This window comes from Balearica regulorum, chromosome 2, assembly GCF_011004875.1.
Source record: "Balearica regulorum gibbericeps isolate bBalReg1 chromosome 2, bBalReg1.pri, whole genome shotgun sequence".
In the NCBI taxonomy this organism is placed as follows: Eukaryota; Metazoa; Chordata; class Aves; order Gruiformes; family Gruidae; genus Balearica; species Balearica regulorum.
The window spans coordinates 115,397,620-115,413,625 of NC_046185.1; the positions used below are offsets into that span (position 1 = coordinate 115,397,620).

General features: G+C 43.4%; 1 protein-coding gene across 1 annotated transcript in view; it reads left to right on the forward strand.

The window, feature by feature from the left end:
- Positions 1–744: 744 nt before the first annotated feature.
- Positions 745–16,006, forward strand: part of SEPTIN7 (septin 7) — a 283,522-nt gene continuing 268,260 nt past the window's right edge. Inside the window, exon 1 of the mRNA XM_075745448.1 lies at positions 745–748. The gene's annotated coding sequence lies outside the window, so the exon portion shown is untranslated. The remainder of the gene's footprint in view (positions 749–16,006) is intronic.

Below are 16,006 nucleotides of genomic sequence, written 5' to 3' on the forward strand. Positions count from 1 at the left end.
AACCGTCTCCCCCATGAGAAGAAGCAGGTCTTGAACTGTTTACCCTTGCACCCACATTCAAAACCCTTCAAAACAAAGTTTTTGTCTCATACAGACAAGCTGGAAAGCAAAGCGCTACATCCCAGGTGCTCCTCCACACTCAAGACCAAGCACTTATCTGGACCTTCACCTCAAACCACATCAGACAGGTTGGGTTTTCTTCACACCTCCATCCCAGCACAGCACCATCATCTCGAGAGCACAGTCTTTAAGGGGGGCAGAACCCCTTTGACGTCATCCTCAACATTAACATCTTAGCTCCCATCTCAGTACCAGTGCAGGTAAACGTGCTGCTTGGCTGTGCGCTGACCTGCATGTTTGCGTCAACAGAGTGCTTATAACCAACATTTCCTGAAGTTTGGATTAACTGGCACGGGGATTTCTGCTGATTTGCTAGCATCTGCTAGTAGAGTTTGTCCGACCCTCAGGAAAGCCAAGAAAACATGGGAGAGTGGACACACTGGGTGAGTTTTCTATAACAAGTTGTCATATTTTAGTTTTACAGTGGAATTCATTGCTTCTGAGCCAAAATAATATTCCTGCCTCTTTCCATCAGAAACATACAATAAAAGAGTGAGCAGGAACAACCCTGCACTTTCCTACAAATTTCCAAGTTACCATTCTCCTACTGACAATGTAGGAGAATGTCCTCACTCGTTTAGCTTGAATTTGCATATCATCCTCTGAATTATTTAAGCACATGGTAGCTGGTGGGTTTTCTTCAGCACTTGACTATATCACATGCTGTGATATTTATCTCACACCCAGTGATTTCAAGGATCGTCTGTCTTCAGATCAGCATACATTTGGAGTTATTGATTACTTAATTTGCAGGGATTTTACTGTGAAGAGCAGTTGTGAAGATTGTCACTGGGCATTAAATACATTATCTGTAATGATGCAAAGACACCTTGACACAATGCTGAAAAAAAAAAAAAAGGGGGTCTTCATGTATGGTCTTTGTACCATAATCTCCAAGCCAAGCTCATATAACGAGGTCTCAAATGTTTAATATAACAGAAGACTCTGGCTGATCCATTTTCCAATCACCTAAGTACAGCATCCAAGATATAAACCTTGGCTCTTCCATACTCCAGAAAAAGTCTTGAGGTCTAACGAATGAACCAGTTAAATTCTTTGAATAACTACTGTATTAGTATCTGTAAGATGATGGTTGAGAGCATGAGGAAGCATTTAGATATTTTGGTAAATAGAACAAGACAGAGAAAATTAAAGGGGTTGGGTTTGGTTTTTTTTTTGAAGGAAAGTGCAATCAGGATAGCCTGTGTCACACTGGTACTAAAATCTCTGATATCTCCAGGTCTTAACCTGAAAACATGAATACTCCTATCACTGTTAGGGGCTGGATCAAGACCTGTATTCCAACCAACCAAAACATGAACTAGCTTAGGTCCTTAGGCAAGAACAATGTGTCGTCCAACTAATAAGGTCAGTATAAAGATAACCAGGTCACTTGAGGGATCCTACCAGTAAGAGCAATAGTCTGGGTCTGAGTAGGACTACCCAAACAAGTCAGCGATGTTTTCCCCTTCACCTAGGAATGCCCTAGTCATCCGATCTCACAGTCGAGTTTGGCATCCTCCCCCCGTGGCCATGCCAGAGGAGACAGGGACGAGAGACAGCATACACCTGGCCCCCAGGGTGCTGCTGGCATGGACGGGGCACAGCGAGCTGTCATCCCCAGCATGTTATCTACCCTCTGAGTGACAGGCGCCTGTCATCAGCGGCCAGGCAGAGCAGTCGCAAGTGCTGGTACTCCTGGTCTGGGGATGGCTCGTCTGAGGCATCAGTCAGCTTCAGCTTCTCGTGGAGGACAAAAAATTAGCTGCTTGGGCTTCAAGCATAAGTAGGCATCTCTCTGAGCTTAGCAGGTGCTGTTACAAAACACAGAATTTAGTGCTAGTGGAAAGTGCTTTGCTCAGCAGTCATGCAGTAAGGAAGGTACACTACGATGGCAAGAGAGCCCAGGCAAAACGCATCCCGGGACAGCTCAGGGATCAAGAGCTTACAAGAAGTCATGTTTCTTTTGTCTCAACACTGCAAAAACACAAAGGCTTCCTCTACTTCTCCCCAACAGTTTGTCAGGAGCAGACGTTATTGTTACCAGAGCGGGGCTGAAAGTTTCCCCGATGTACCGCAGGAATTGGAAGTGAAAGGCTGGTTTTGAGTGCATTTTTTGCAATGATTCAGTCACTCTGGTTTGGGATGCTGTGGCTGTGCTTAATTTTACGGTCATATTACATGCTGATAGATCTTACTTTTTTTTATTTCACTAACAGAAAGCATCAGTATCTCACTCATGAATTATCTAAACAGTTTCAGCTCTCTCGATAATGAAACATAAATCAGAGGGCAAGCTGATTAGTAGCATGCTTGTAAAATATTGCACATACACCAGCACTGGCAAAAGACCATTCAAGCCAAACATTGTAGGCTTTAGCTTGTTTGCTTGAAATAAAACAGCTAGAACCACACGCATGTGAAGTGTTGATTATTTGTACCACAGCAGCACACACGTGTAGTAGCTACAAAGTAGGTCAATATAGGAATAGACGGCTGGCCACGTTTTATTTGGGGCTCAAACCAGGATGAATCTATATTTATAATGAGAAAGATTTTCATGAAGTGATGACTGTTGGTAAGATTCTTTCCTCATCATCAGTAGCAAGACTCATCCACTTCCTTAAGAGCAGATTTAAGCCTACATCAGCTTCTACAGAAAAAGGGTTAGGCTAATAGCGGTCCCTACTGAAAATCCCACCCATTATGCATGCACAAATACTGAATTAGTGAGCAACATGGTAAAATCACAATAAATCAAATAATGATGTAAACATAGCAATAAATCTTACGTTGCACATCATTATGAGTTTTAAGTCTGGCATTAAGTAGAAAATGTATTTAATTGAGATCACAGTAGAGCTTTCCTCAGAAGCCACAAAACTGATAGTATTAGTGTTACAAAACCAGGCTGTGTGTAAGAGCCACCAGGCTTTGCTTTTTCTATATGAACTAAAAAAAAAAAATCAGCAGATAAACATACCATTAAGTTGCTTTGTGGCTTTTCCTGACCAGAAATTTTGCCTTGAGCAAGTTTCCTGCACAATTGGGCACGTGATACGCCTGCAGACAAAAATGTTGTGCTAGATATGGAGAGCAGATTTGACTGATTAACATATACAACAATATAGAGGCAGCTATTAAAGTGTTTAGAACATGGTAGAAGCAACAGATTGATAAGCTTCCAAAACAAGCTGTAGATGATGTCCAGTTTCTGGTAAAAGTATGGTAAAGAAAAAACAGCCAAACCCCAGAAGCCACTGAAAGCCTAAACCAACCGACCAAAAACAACCCATGGGTTGAGATAGTCAAGTTTCAATGATCTGTGAAATTACTGAAGCAATAAAATGGAAGCAAGTGAAAAGAACACACACTGCAAACTAAACTCTTAGGGAAAAGTAAGGCCAGGTCTGCACTGGCAAGCAGTAACACTGAAGTAGGAAGGGACCTGTAGAGCAAAGCAAGTGGTGGTGAGAACCCAACTTCCACACTGCATGCAGCTTAGGGGTTACTTCAGCCTGGCTCTTGCCCGGTCCCCTAAACTTAGCACCCATTAGCTGGAGCACATCAGCACACATCTGCTTTCAGTCCTTCCAGAAGAAATACAGTTTGTAACCTCCAGGACTGCCCCACAACACAAACCAAAACATGCTAAATGGGGAAGTGTGGGAGACTGACTTCAAAAGTGCTCCTGCCCTACACTGATATCCTAATCCTTATCTAAGAGTATACCCACACTGGAGAAATTTGCTGTTCAAACTTTGCAATGTGATGTTTTTCATTCTGCTGGAGCTTCTTTTAGGGAGTGTATTGATTGCAATGTTCTGCAGTAACTAGTACCAAAAAAAGTTATCTTGATGTTAGACATCATGACACATGCTTTAACTTTTGGTCAGCCCTGAAGTGGTCAGGAAGTTGGACTAGATGATCACTGTAGGTCCCTCCCAACTGAAAGTATACTATTCTATTCTAGACTTCATGATCATGCCCGAGTCTAACAAGCTGGAGAGAGCAGATTTTATAATTATGTCTCTTCCAGAAAAAAATCCCACTGAATGACTTGATTTCAGCATGCATGGGAGCTGGACTGGTACATGAGCAAGGCAGGACAAAGTAAGCTGCTGCAACACTGTGCTAACTATAGCAGCATGGCTGCATGTGTCCGAGATTCATCATTCGGAGATGTTAAAGCATTCTTCCTACCGACATGCACAGGAAAGTTTGCTCATCATGCTATCCAGACTGTTCATGCAGGTTTACTGTTTTCATGGCATCTTTGAACTACCACATAAGGAAATAATCTAGGACTGGCAGTAGGAAATATCTCTGATCACCTCCTGGTAAGCAAAATTACCAGCAATTTTCCCCCTGCCTTTTTCTAAGGGGGACTGTTCCTTTTGAGTAAGAAGTTGTCATGGTTTAACCCCAGCTGGCAACTAAGCACCACACAGCTGCTCACTCCCCCCTGGTGGGACAGGGGAGAGAATTGGAAGAGGAAAGGTGAGAAAACTCATGGGTTGAGACAAATACAGTGTAATAATAAAGCAAAGCAAGGAATTCATTCCCCACTTCCCATTGGCAGGCAGGTGTTCAGCCATCCCCAGGAAAGCAGGGCTCCATCACATGTAATGGTTACTTGGGAAGACAAATGCCATCACTCTGAACGTCCCCCCCTTCCTCCTTCTTTCCTCAGCTTTATATGCTGAGCATGATGTCATATAGTATGGAACATCCCTTGGGTCAGTTGGGGTCAGCTGTCCTGGCTGTGTCCCCTCCCAACTCCTTGTGCACCCCCAGCCTCCTCGCTGGTGGGGTGGGATGAGAAGCAGAAAAGGCCTTGGCTCTGCAATAACAAAAACATCTCTACCAACACTGTTTTCAGCACAAATCCAAAACACAGCCCCATACTAGCTACTAGCTACTATGAAGAAAATTAACTATATCTCAGCCAAAACCAGCACAGAACTAGATATCAAGATGCACTGGGCCAAATTTAGCCTTGCAGCCCACGTGTTCATACAATGGTTTTGTAGGCAACCACGCAGCCTGTTGTTTCATACCAGCTTCTCCAATTCAGGTAGATGCTATCAAAAAAGGCAGCTGGTGACACCATTTTTTTCTAAGCAGCTGGACTGTGACCACACCAACAAGTCTAAACCTATAACCGTGAATTTCTGAAAATGAGATGACGCAAGCTACACTTAGCTCTCTTACAAGTTTTAGAGCAATTTGCTCATCCTGTGGCATCAAAAAGATGTAATACTGAACTAAACTATCTGAATGTCTGTAAGGTGGTACTCTGTCATGCAGACAGACATCACTTGCCTGTCATCCTTGGGCGGGGGGGGAGGATGGCCTAGGGGTAATAGAGGATGGGTAGGTCTTGATATCGGACTGCTCAAACCTCTTTCATAACACAGTGATGGAGGAAAATTGGTTAATGCCAAAGGAAGACTTCTTTAGTAGTATGGTTCTTTTTTTGCATGGATCTCACTTCAACTTTGATAAGTCAAAAAAAATAAACACATTTTAAAATAAACACCACCAGCTCACTGGTCAAGGACAAAGTGAACCTCCCAAGTTAATTTAACATAATATTGTTTGATTTGAAGTTTATCTACTATTTGATAAATCATGGCCTGTCATACTTCAGGGGTGGTTACAAGAAAAAGAGGTCCTGAGTGACAGATGATGTCCCCTGTCCTTTACCCTCTCACACCTTCCAGGCTCTCCAGACCATGAATTTTTATTTGAGTCCATTCTCAGCTGGGATAAAAAAAGGCAAAAGGCTTTTTCTCTGACTTGATAGGCAAAGTCCCAGAAAAGTAATACATTAAACACTAACCTGTAGCTCCAGAAGAAAACAGGACTGGTAGTTGTTTGCAAAAGCCTGAATTAGAGACTAGCAACTGAGATAAGATAGGCAATCAGCTCTGACTCTGCCACTGCAGACTTCTGGTCTACTTGCAAGAGAAGACATGTCATCATTTCTCTTGACAGTCCCCAGGATTTCAGGGAGATTGCCTAGCAGTCGCAGGAGAAAGGGGGAAATGAAAACAGGACTCTTAAGGAAGAATGAAGAACTTTATGAGAAGGTCTTAGCTTTATTTTTAACAGAGAGTCCACACCAGCTCTGAGTAAGGTTAGATATGGTTACATATGTCACCTTCAGATCCTTGGGCAGGGACACTGCAACATATTGATGTAATACAGATTTTACTGTTGCAAGAGTCCCTTACGTAAGGGTCACAGTGTCATAAGAAGCCTGAATAGAAAGGAAGGTCAGTTTATTTTTCATACTGTTCAGTAGTTGCATGAATAATACCCATTTCTTTATTAGAATTTCTTCCTAGTCTGCCTATGGCTCATGTGCAATTACACTGGCCATCTTACAACTGGAAATGCACTTTCCTAGACACTTTATGTAGAAAAAAAGGACACGTACTACATTAAATCCACAGCTTTTGTCAGAAGAAAATGGATTGCAAAGTAAATCTGCCAGCTGTAAATTCAACTTAGTATTCAAACACTGAAGCAATAGGATGGAGGTGGTCAGCCCACAGGACTGGTTTTGCTAGGCATGTTTTGATGCTCACATTAACCTCTCTGACAGATCAGCAGCACAGCAGAACCCTGAATAGCAAGTGCCAAACGCGAGCAGCTACACAGCAGCTCCTTTAGCTGTCAGCTGTGGCAGGCTCTGTTGCTGATGGCTAGCTGCATGGAGGACGAGAGGAGAGGTGCTGGTCCATGAATGGTTGTAAGCTAAAGAAAAACTCACTTGATGGTATTTTTCTGCAGTGCAAATTCATATACAAGCACATGTCATTAAAGAAATAGTTGTTCCACCGCAGTTTCTCAGGAGGCTACAAGAATACTTTATGCTTACATCTAGTTATTAGAGATGGTATCTTATTCCATTATGGAGAAAAAAATGTTTAGTTAGGATCTTCTAGCACAGAAGTTTCACTTGCCTGGTTATTCTTGACTGGTTGAGATGGTCGCTGTTCTCAAAACCATGCATCTACTGTCAGGGGTACCCAGAGAAATACAATACCACTCATCCATAGCCAGACTATTCCCTGGATTGATACCAAAACCAGGAGGAGAAAGTGGTTATGAATCACAAAAGGGTTTAGTGGAGATGGGAAAAGGCCAAAGAACTGCTGGAAGGACTTTGCCCCATTATGGTGCACAGTCCCAGTCACACAGAGCACACAGGTCTCTACCTGGCCCTGTAGCCCCCCTATTTCCCAGACCGATACTTGGAAGCTGGAGGCAACTACACTATCACTAAGTGTGCCACTGCTTTCTCTCCTCAGTGCTCGTGCTACCAGGTGTATAATTAGCCTGCAAACCTCCCTAGCCCAAGTCTGGGCTGCTTCTATCACCTCGACTTATGCGAAGGCTCTAGCCAAGCCATTCATCACCAAAACCACTACACCTGTCCCCAGGCTTCTTAGCACCTTACTCAGCAAACCCTGAATTGGAAATTATTCACAGGAGGGTTGTCCCTTCCTCCTCTTTCTTCCCCAAATGAAACATCTCCTCCTGCTATATGCTCTCTTCAATCCTGACACTATTCAGAATAGAAACATAGGAAGAGAGAGTTATTGCAGCACAGCCTCTTCCTTCTTTCCAGAAACAAATAAAATGAAAAGTTCAAAAGTCTCTTGCTTTTGGTCACAACCTTCAGGCCAGTTTACCAGGAGGCATATGTACATTTTTATTTTATACAGCCTTTCTTTTTCCTTCCCTCAAAGCAGTCCTCTGAAGACCACACAGTATGCAGCTTTTTTTTTTTTTTTTCATCTAGAGCTCATTCTAAAGTGCTTCCACAGATATTTTTCTTGCTTTGTGTTGCATTTCCTCTGTAAACCTTAAAAGACTTGGCAACACAACTTCCCTGGCTGGTATAAATACAGCCATAGATATTTTTAAATCACAAAAGCAAACCTTCCTACCCCCCCTCCCTCCTCCCCAAAACCCCTATCATACAAGCATCTCTCTTCTTCTGAGGGAAGTAATTTCATTATTTTAAAAGCACTTATACAACCAACAGAGGCGACACCATGTGCGTGCGCATACACAAGTGCCCTCTCCCCACTTTCTCCTTTCTCTATCCTTTATCAATATTAATAATTTTCTTTTACATTTTAACTAGGTGCAGGTTGATATTCACTATATCTTAAACACAAATTTCCAATGTACAGTACAAATCCAAGTAGGATGCTTCCTTCAATGCAAAAGGCACAGAGAATACGCTTTTGATGATTTATACAAGTCTGGCTTCATCATGGAAGTCACTTTTTGACAGACCAATGATTCCCCAACCACTGGATTAATTCTGCACACCCCCAGGCCCTGTGCAAGCTTGAGGATCTTAATTTATTGCAGTGGTTCCCCTTACTCTGTAGCAAATTAACTGCAGTGTCACTTCTTCCCAGTGTTTGGAAAAAGTGTTTGCTATTTTTTTGTTTGGGACTGGTTTTGAGTGGGGAGAAGAGAGGGTGGGGTTTTGTTTGTTTGAGGGGGGGGGGGTTTGCCTTTTCTCCCCCCCTGCCCCAGGGCAATTATACTTGCTGTTTCTCAGATTTGAATTCAGCACTCCTCACGTAATATCACTTCCTACTGAAGTTATCTATATTCTTGTCTGTTAATTACTTTTTTCTGAAATCTAGTTCTACTAATACACTTCCAACTAATAAAAGCAGTTGCCCCCACTATATATACACCCTGAAAGCCAGCATAATAAGCAATTAGAGACAACATTGACACAAAGTGAAACACTCACTCCCTTGCTCCATCACTGAGACAGGGCAGTCTACCAGAGAGACTGGACTGAAATGGTCATTCAGATACAGTACTCCCATTTCAATACTTGGGTATCTCAGACAATCTATTTTCCCTCCCATCCCCTTAAAAGTTAAGCCTCCTGAGGAAGGAGAGGCTCTGGGGGTTTTTGGCCCTTCTCATTGACTTTTTTCAAGCAACAAACAATCCCAACTTTGGGAAAGGAGTTTTTTTGTACAGCCTTTCCTGTGTTATAAACAGTTGTACTTAAATGTACAGACTTAACAGGAATAGCGTGACAGATGGAAAGGGGAACTGTGGTATTCAGCAATCTCACCTTTGTTTGATGGGCTATGGGGAGGAAGAACTCTGCTGTCCTTCTCTCTCCAGATGTCAACATCCCCTAATCAGAATTCCTCACATCCCTGCAGAGCACAAAGATCTTGGCACGTGGTGACAACAATCAAAGAGGGCAAAGAAAGAGCTGTGCGCTATATGTCTTAGCATCCAGCAATACTTGAGCTTCTTCAGACTAAGTTATAAAGATAGCCTGGAAATGCCAAAGACAAAATTAAGATTATTTCAGGATGTTAGAGTTTCTTGTAATTTCTTTTTAACAGAAGAAAAATGTTAAGTACACTGATTCCTCATGCAATTCCTGCTCTCAGGTGTGTTTAGAAGCAGGTTGCTGGAAGGGCTCTATAGAATCCCCTAACAACAAATCTCTCCTCCCTGCCTTGCTCTGTTTTGCAGGTCTGCACTGCATGGAATGTGTGATCCCCACCAAGGGAGCTGAGCGATGTTCCTCCAAGAGCAAGGGCCTTGGCCTAGTTGGTAGTTGCGGTAACCTTAAGTGTGAGAGGAGTTGGTGACACTGTGGTCACTCAGCACACCCTAGCATACATGGTCCCCTCCCCACCTCATTACACCCTTTAATGTCCATTAAGCATTAGCAAGTCCTGTTGCGCTCTGCTTTGCTGGCCTCAGAGTTTCTACTACAACCAGCCCTCCCCAGTACTGGTGTTAGCTGTCTACTTGTATCCCCAAGTATTTGGGCTTCCTCTCTTCCTCCAGACAGTTCTACACCCATCATCTGTGTTCTATATTTCCAGACACATAGTCTGAGCTACCTTTAAGCACATCTGCATCTCCCAGGCTTCAGAGCACTGGAGGAGGCAGGGAGCAGCAAGGGGCAGGGCTCTCCATCATTAGGCTTTCGACTAGTTGTAGAAGGGTCAGCCTTAGGAGACCAAGACTCAAGTTTGACTATAAGCAGAGCCAGAGCACAGCTATGGTGATGAATCATGCACGTTGGAGTGTGCTTTTCCCCCATGAATTCATGCGGCTTCCCTGCTGCGGGAAGAGCCATGGCTGCCGGAGGGCAAAGGAGACTGTCAGCTGTTTAAAAGTCTTGCCATGCATCTGCTAACTGTTATTATTCAGCATGATTTCAAACAAGAATATTCTATTTTCATAGGAAATTATGGATTTTTATTTTTTTTAAAGACAGAAGAAAGTCTCTGTATGCTTCTCCCTGTTCTCAGTGAAAGAAGGAAAGGTGGTGAACACTTCTTACCCTGTCAAGGAAGACAGAAGAGATACCTCACAACAGTGACGTCACTGTAACCTTAAGTATAATTTATTCAATTTCTTTGCTTCAACTTATTTTTACCTGACCCAAACAGTGCTTTCCATTGTTAGAGGAGTGAGTTTAGTATTTAGGTTATCTTACAAATATTACAGCAAACACCTATAGATTCTATAGTAGCACCTTATTTTTCTTAACCCTTGCAGTCTCCAACAACATTTCTTTGCTTATACTTTTGGTCAAATGTACAACACTGAAAAGACAACAACAAGTAGGCAAGCAAATATTAAAGGAAGGAATTGTCAGCATGAGACAAACTCTATGTGGAGAAACATCAACAGAAGATCTGTGATGGACCTGCAGAGGAACAAACCTGTAGTAGACAGCAAAGAGCACAAACCTTTACCAGGACTCCCATAAAGGTAGCATGAATACTCTGCTATTCCGTGGGGCAAAATCCTTTAAGAAAAATGAGCAATATTGTGCTATTAGCTCATTTTCCAAAGGCAGGCTTGGCAAGGGAAGACTAGCTGTGGAATAGATGTCAAGAAGAGTAAGAGCTGGGAAAGCGATGGCAAAACAAACATAAAGAACTGCCTCCAGATGTTCAGGCAGATTCTCTTTTCCTCTGATTAGAGTCATGGAGCAAAACTGCAGCTGCTCTTGTGTCTGCTCAAGATTTATATTAACAATGAAAGCATCAGCATTTGCCCGTCCTCCTGTGGGGTGTGCTAGAGTCACCCAGGCTCCAGCAGAACATAATCCGCACGTGGAGGTTAACATGGTTGAATCAATCTGATCATGGATGAAAATTCAGCTGCTATCGATTCCCTGCTTACACTGATTGCCCTTCCCAGGTCAGAATGGAGACCCATCCCATTGTTCAGTGAATACAGTATTCTGTTCACTACATCAATTACGCTGACCCCAGGGGGTCCAAAAGCCTCCCCTCTCACCCATTTACAGTGACAGCTGTCATGCTAATGAATCCACATTGACATTATAATTAAACCATTACGCAAAGTGAGGCCTCACTCTCAGCTGTACAGCAAGCACACACAAGGCCACTTTGGAGGGGTTGCCAATTAGAAATGTAGTACAATAAGATGAGGTATCCCTCAAGTTTTAGAAGATGAGAAATGCAGGCAGAAGATGCAAGCTTAAAGAGGGATTAGAAAACAAGGACAACCCTTGAAGAAGTTACTTTTGGTTTCCTCTTTAGGGTAGCTTTTGCTGAAGAGGTAGTTTCATAACAGATTAGCTTCCTAACAAGTGTCTTTTTGCAGTACATCTTAGAGAAGCAGCAGCACTTCAGGACAACAAGCAGCTCCCCAAGCAGAGTCAGAAGCACGAAAATCCCCAAACCCTACGCACTCACTTCACCTGAGCTACAGATCTCACACATCATAACCAGTTCAAAGAAAAAAAAACCCAACCCAAATATATGTCAGTTGATGTATATGTACGTCGATTGGCCAAGAGGAACTGGGGGCAGCCAGGTACTGCATTTGCATTCTGCTTAGCAGAAGCCCTTTGCTTCATATGTACACTACGACTGCATCCAAGTCATAAACCTCCCAGAACTCCTTTACATCCATGCACCTTTTCTAGTTTGGCCGTTGCTAACTAACAGTCTCATCTCAGTGGGGTTTGTTTTGTGGTAGTGGTAGTAATGGATTAGGTGGGTAGAGATAGCTTCATATCTTTCAAAGGGCTGTTGCTCTTTGCAGATCTAAATGTCGGAGGCTGGAGAAGGCTGAAAGGGAAAAATACTGATGTTTAAGGAAAAAAAAAAATGCTCTTTTGCTCTATCCTGTGAGCACTGATCTTCCCAAATAATATTTTACACATATATGGCAGCCTATTACATAAAACCTTAATAATGACTGAAAGATTTTCTTCTAAGGAAGGATGAATTACATGGCGCAATAGATAAACAGTGTTCATCTAGATATAGAGTGCAATCTACAAAAGGCAGTGTTATGGAGAGCATGGAGGTAGGTAATTTGATAGTTTGAAGTCACAGAGTCTGGCCTCAACAGCACAAAAAGGTACTTTAACTGTTATCTAGTTTATCAGAAGTCTCTCATTCGAGTCTGAGTACCAGAGGATTTAAAAGCTCTGTGTGTGTATATATATATCTATTTTAAATACAGTGCATTCAAGTACAGGGATAGGCTCTGGCATATTACTGCATGTTGCTATTTGGGAGAAAATCCTCATACCTGAGTATTGAAAAGCACTCAGTACAAAGCTGTATCTCAGGCTTTCAAGTTTGGTAAATTTAAGGACACGGCTGTCCTTCACCAGAAAGGATTACCTGAACTTACTTTGAGACCTTTGTGGTCACCCTGAAGTGATTTCGGATCTATCAGAAGAGGAATCAATGAGTTTCTGGGACTGTCTAAAGACTTCTGCATCTATACTGAAGATGTTTAGCAGAATTCAGCTTCCACATAACCCAGCGATTCATGGTGGCAGATGATTAAGCTCTGAAGACTTGACTTCTGTCCTCTCAGGTCACTTAAAGCTGCCCAAAACAACCCTTGTTGGTTTCTACTACTGATGAAGGTCGTATAGCTTCTGCATATACCGTGTTAAAAATGTTTATCCAAAAGCAAAACCCATGGCAAAGAGCCATGGTTTTCCACACTATCCCTACCAAAAAAAAAAAAGCTGGACTTTATATTCTTAATTACTATGTCAGAATAAATTAAAAATTTAAATTAGAATAAAAATCTCACCAGAAACCTTTACTTTTACCTAGAATATTCAGATGTCCTACAACAGAGAGAGATGTGCGAACCGCATGAAGTTCAACAAAGCCAAGTGCAAAGTCCTGCACGTGGGTCGGCACAATCCTAAGCACAACTATAGGCTGGGCGAGGAATGGATTGAAAGCAGCCCCCAGGAGAAGGACTTGGGAGTGTTGGTTGGTGAGAAGCTCAACATGAGCCAGCAGTGTGCGCTTGCAGCCCAGAAAGCCAACCGTGTCCTGGGCTGCATCAAGAGAGGCGTGACCAGCAGGTCGAGGGAGGTGATCCTGCCCCTCTACTCCGCTCTCGTGAGACCCCACCTGGAGTACTGCGTCCAGCTCTGGGGGCCTCAGTACAGGAGAGACATGGAGCTGTTGGAGAGAGTCCAGAGGAGGGCCATGAAGCTGATCAGAGGGCTGGAGCACCTCTCCTATGAGGACAGGCTAAGAGAGTTGGGGTTGTTCAGCCTGGAGAAAAGGCGGCTCCAGGGAGATCTAATTGCAGCCTTCCAGTACCTGAAGGGGCCTACAGGAAAGCTGGTGAGGGACTGTTTATCAGGGAGTGTAGTGACAGGACAAGGGGTCATGGGTTTAAGCTGAAGGAGGGTCGATTTAGATTAGATGTTAGGAAGAAATTCTTTACTGTTAGGGTGGTGAGGCACTGGAACAGGTTGCCCAGAGAGGTTGTGGATTCCCCATCCCTGGAAGTGTTCAAGGCCAGGTTGGATGAGGCTTTGGGCAACGTGGTCTAGTGGAGGGTGTCCCTGCCCGTGGCACGGGGGTTAGAACTAGATGATCTTTGAGGTCCCTTCCAACCCAAACCATTCTATGATTCTATGTTCCAGACTTATTTTCCCTATAGAAAGGGAGCGAACTTTAGCACTTCCAATTGTTTTTATGTTGAGTTACCTTCATATGGAAGGATGGAGTTAAGCATTCACAAGTTGGGAACCATGGCACCCTGCAACCTATAGATCAGCCCATGGGTGTGAATATGTTACATCATCTTTAACTCTATGCACTTGCACAGAGCCCATTCAGTACGGTATATGCCCAGCTATGCAGCAGCCATCAGTAGAACAACATAGCTAAATTCTTATAAATCACAGGGAGAGCTGACGAAGCTGACATGGTTTAGCCCCAGCCAGCAGCTGAGCGCCACATGCCGCTCGCTCACCCCTCCCCCGGTGGGCTGGGGAGGAGAATGGAAAAACAAGGGCAAAGCCTCGAGGGTTGGGATAAGGGCAGGTTACTGGGACAGCAAGGGAGAGGGAAACAATCAACAACAGTGCTGATAACAGATAGTAACAATGGGGGATAACAGAGAACGATTTACCGATGCGACCAATCGCTCAACCCATCCCAGAACCCTGCCGCCCCCTCCCCTGCCCGCCCAGCCCCCTTTTATGGTGAGCTGACGTCACATGGTATGGAATAGCCCCCGGCCAGCTTTGGGTCACCTGTCCTGGCTCCTTGTGAAATTAACTCTGTCCTTGCCAGAACCAGGACAGAAACACACACCAGGAATATCAGGTGGCATCATGCAGTCTTCCACACAGATGATGAGAAGAGCTAAAAGTCTTGGATCCACCATTATCAGACTAAGCCAGTCCAAAGCAAACATTTAGTACTGGAAGGGGATATAACCTGGGAAAGTTATGGGCAACTGAGAATTGGACCTTGGTCGACAATTTCAGCACTAGGCTACACTTCTGGTCCTACTTATAATACTGCTGTCACGTGAACAGAACAAGATCTTAGAATTATTTTTTTTTTTTAAATCAGCATAGTTCCTTTGCCTTCCCTAGGGCTACGCAAGTCTACAGAAGCTGAAGACTGCCCTATAATGTATGTTGTGTTACTCTGGTTCCCTAAACTGTACTTTGAATGATGGATGGGAGGCTAAAGCAGCTGATAACAATGCTAAATGGTGAGAGACCAAATATGCACCAGTAGCTCAGCTGAAATTGCGTAGCTGGCATAGAGCTGGGCTTGGGCCGAGAAACAGATGAAGTGTCCTGAGAGCGCGTCAGCCCTGGAGTCCTAGAAACAGAGTTTTCTTTTGCAAACCATCTTTCTCTTGGGGGATGGGGCAAAGTGAAAGAAGGGGATTTTGAAAGCTATAAACGTTATGACTTTTAACCAAGGATGCAATTAATATATCAATAACTGAAGTGATACCAAACAGATCAAAGGTACATGCAATCAGATCAACCTGCTCCTCTGAGGAAGGGGAAGCTGTGCTGATAGGGAGGGCATCTGCTTCCACATTTTCTGCTACTTTGTTGTGCCCAGGGCAGGTCCACCTATATGTTTCAGCAGGAATTTAGATTTTTATTTTTTTTTTGAAAGAACTGACATTTTTACAATGGGATTATTCTTTTCCATGCTCTGCATGCTGCACCTAGATGAAACAAGGCTCAGGAGCCCAGTTAGGTTCAGCTCTACTATTCTGAAGTCAGTCTTGCTTTCTCAGGGCTTGAATCAGGTGTCCCAGTGGCTCCTTTATAAAGGCCTGTCTACTGCAACCATTGCAGCAGCATTATTGCTCAGTGCTAACTCATAATTTCAGTGTATGTATTTCACTGGCACATCTACAGGAGCTATGGTGTCTATCCTCTGCTTGGACAACTTGCTCAAAGCACCCCAAATCTACAAGTATTTAGAGACCAGAATATTAATGTTTTCCCCATCAGAACCTCTTTGCATGTGGATAAAACCCAAAACATTTTTACCAAGCTATTTGATTT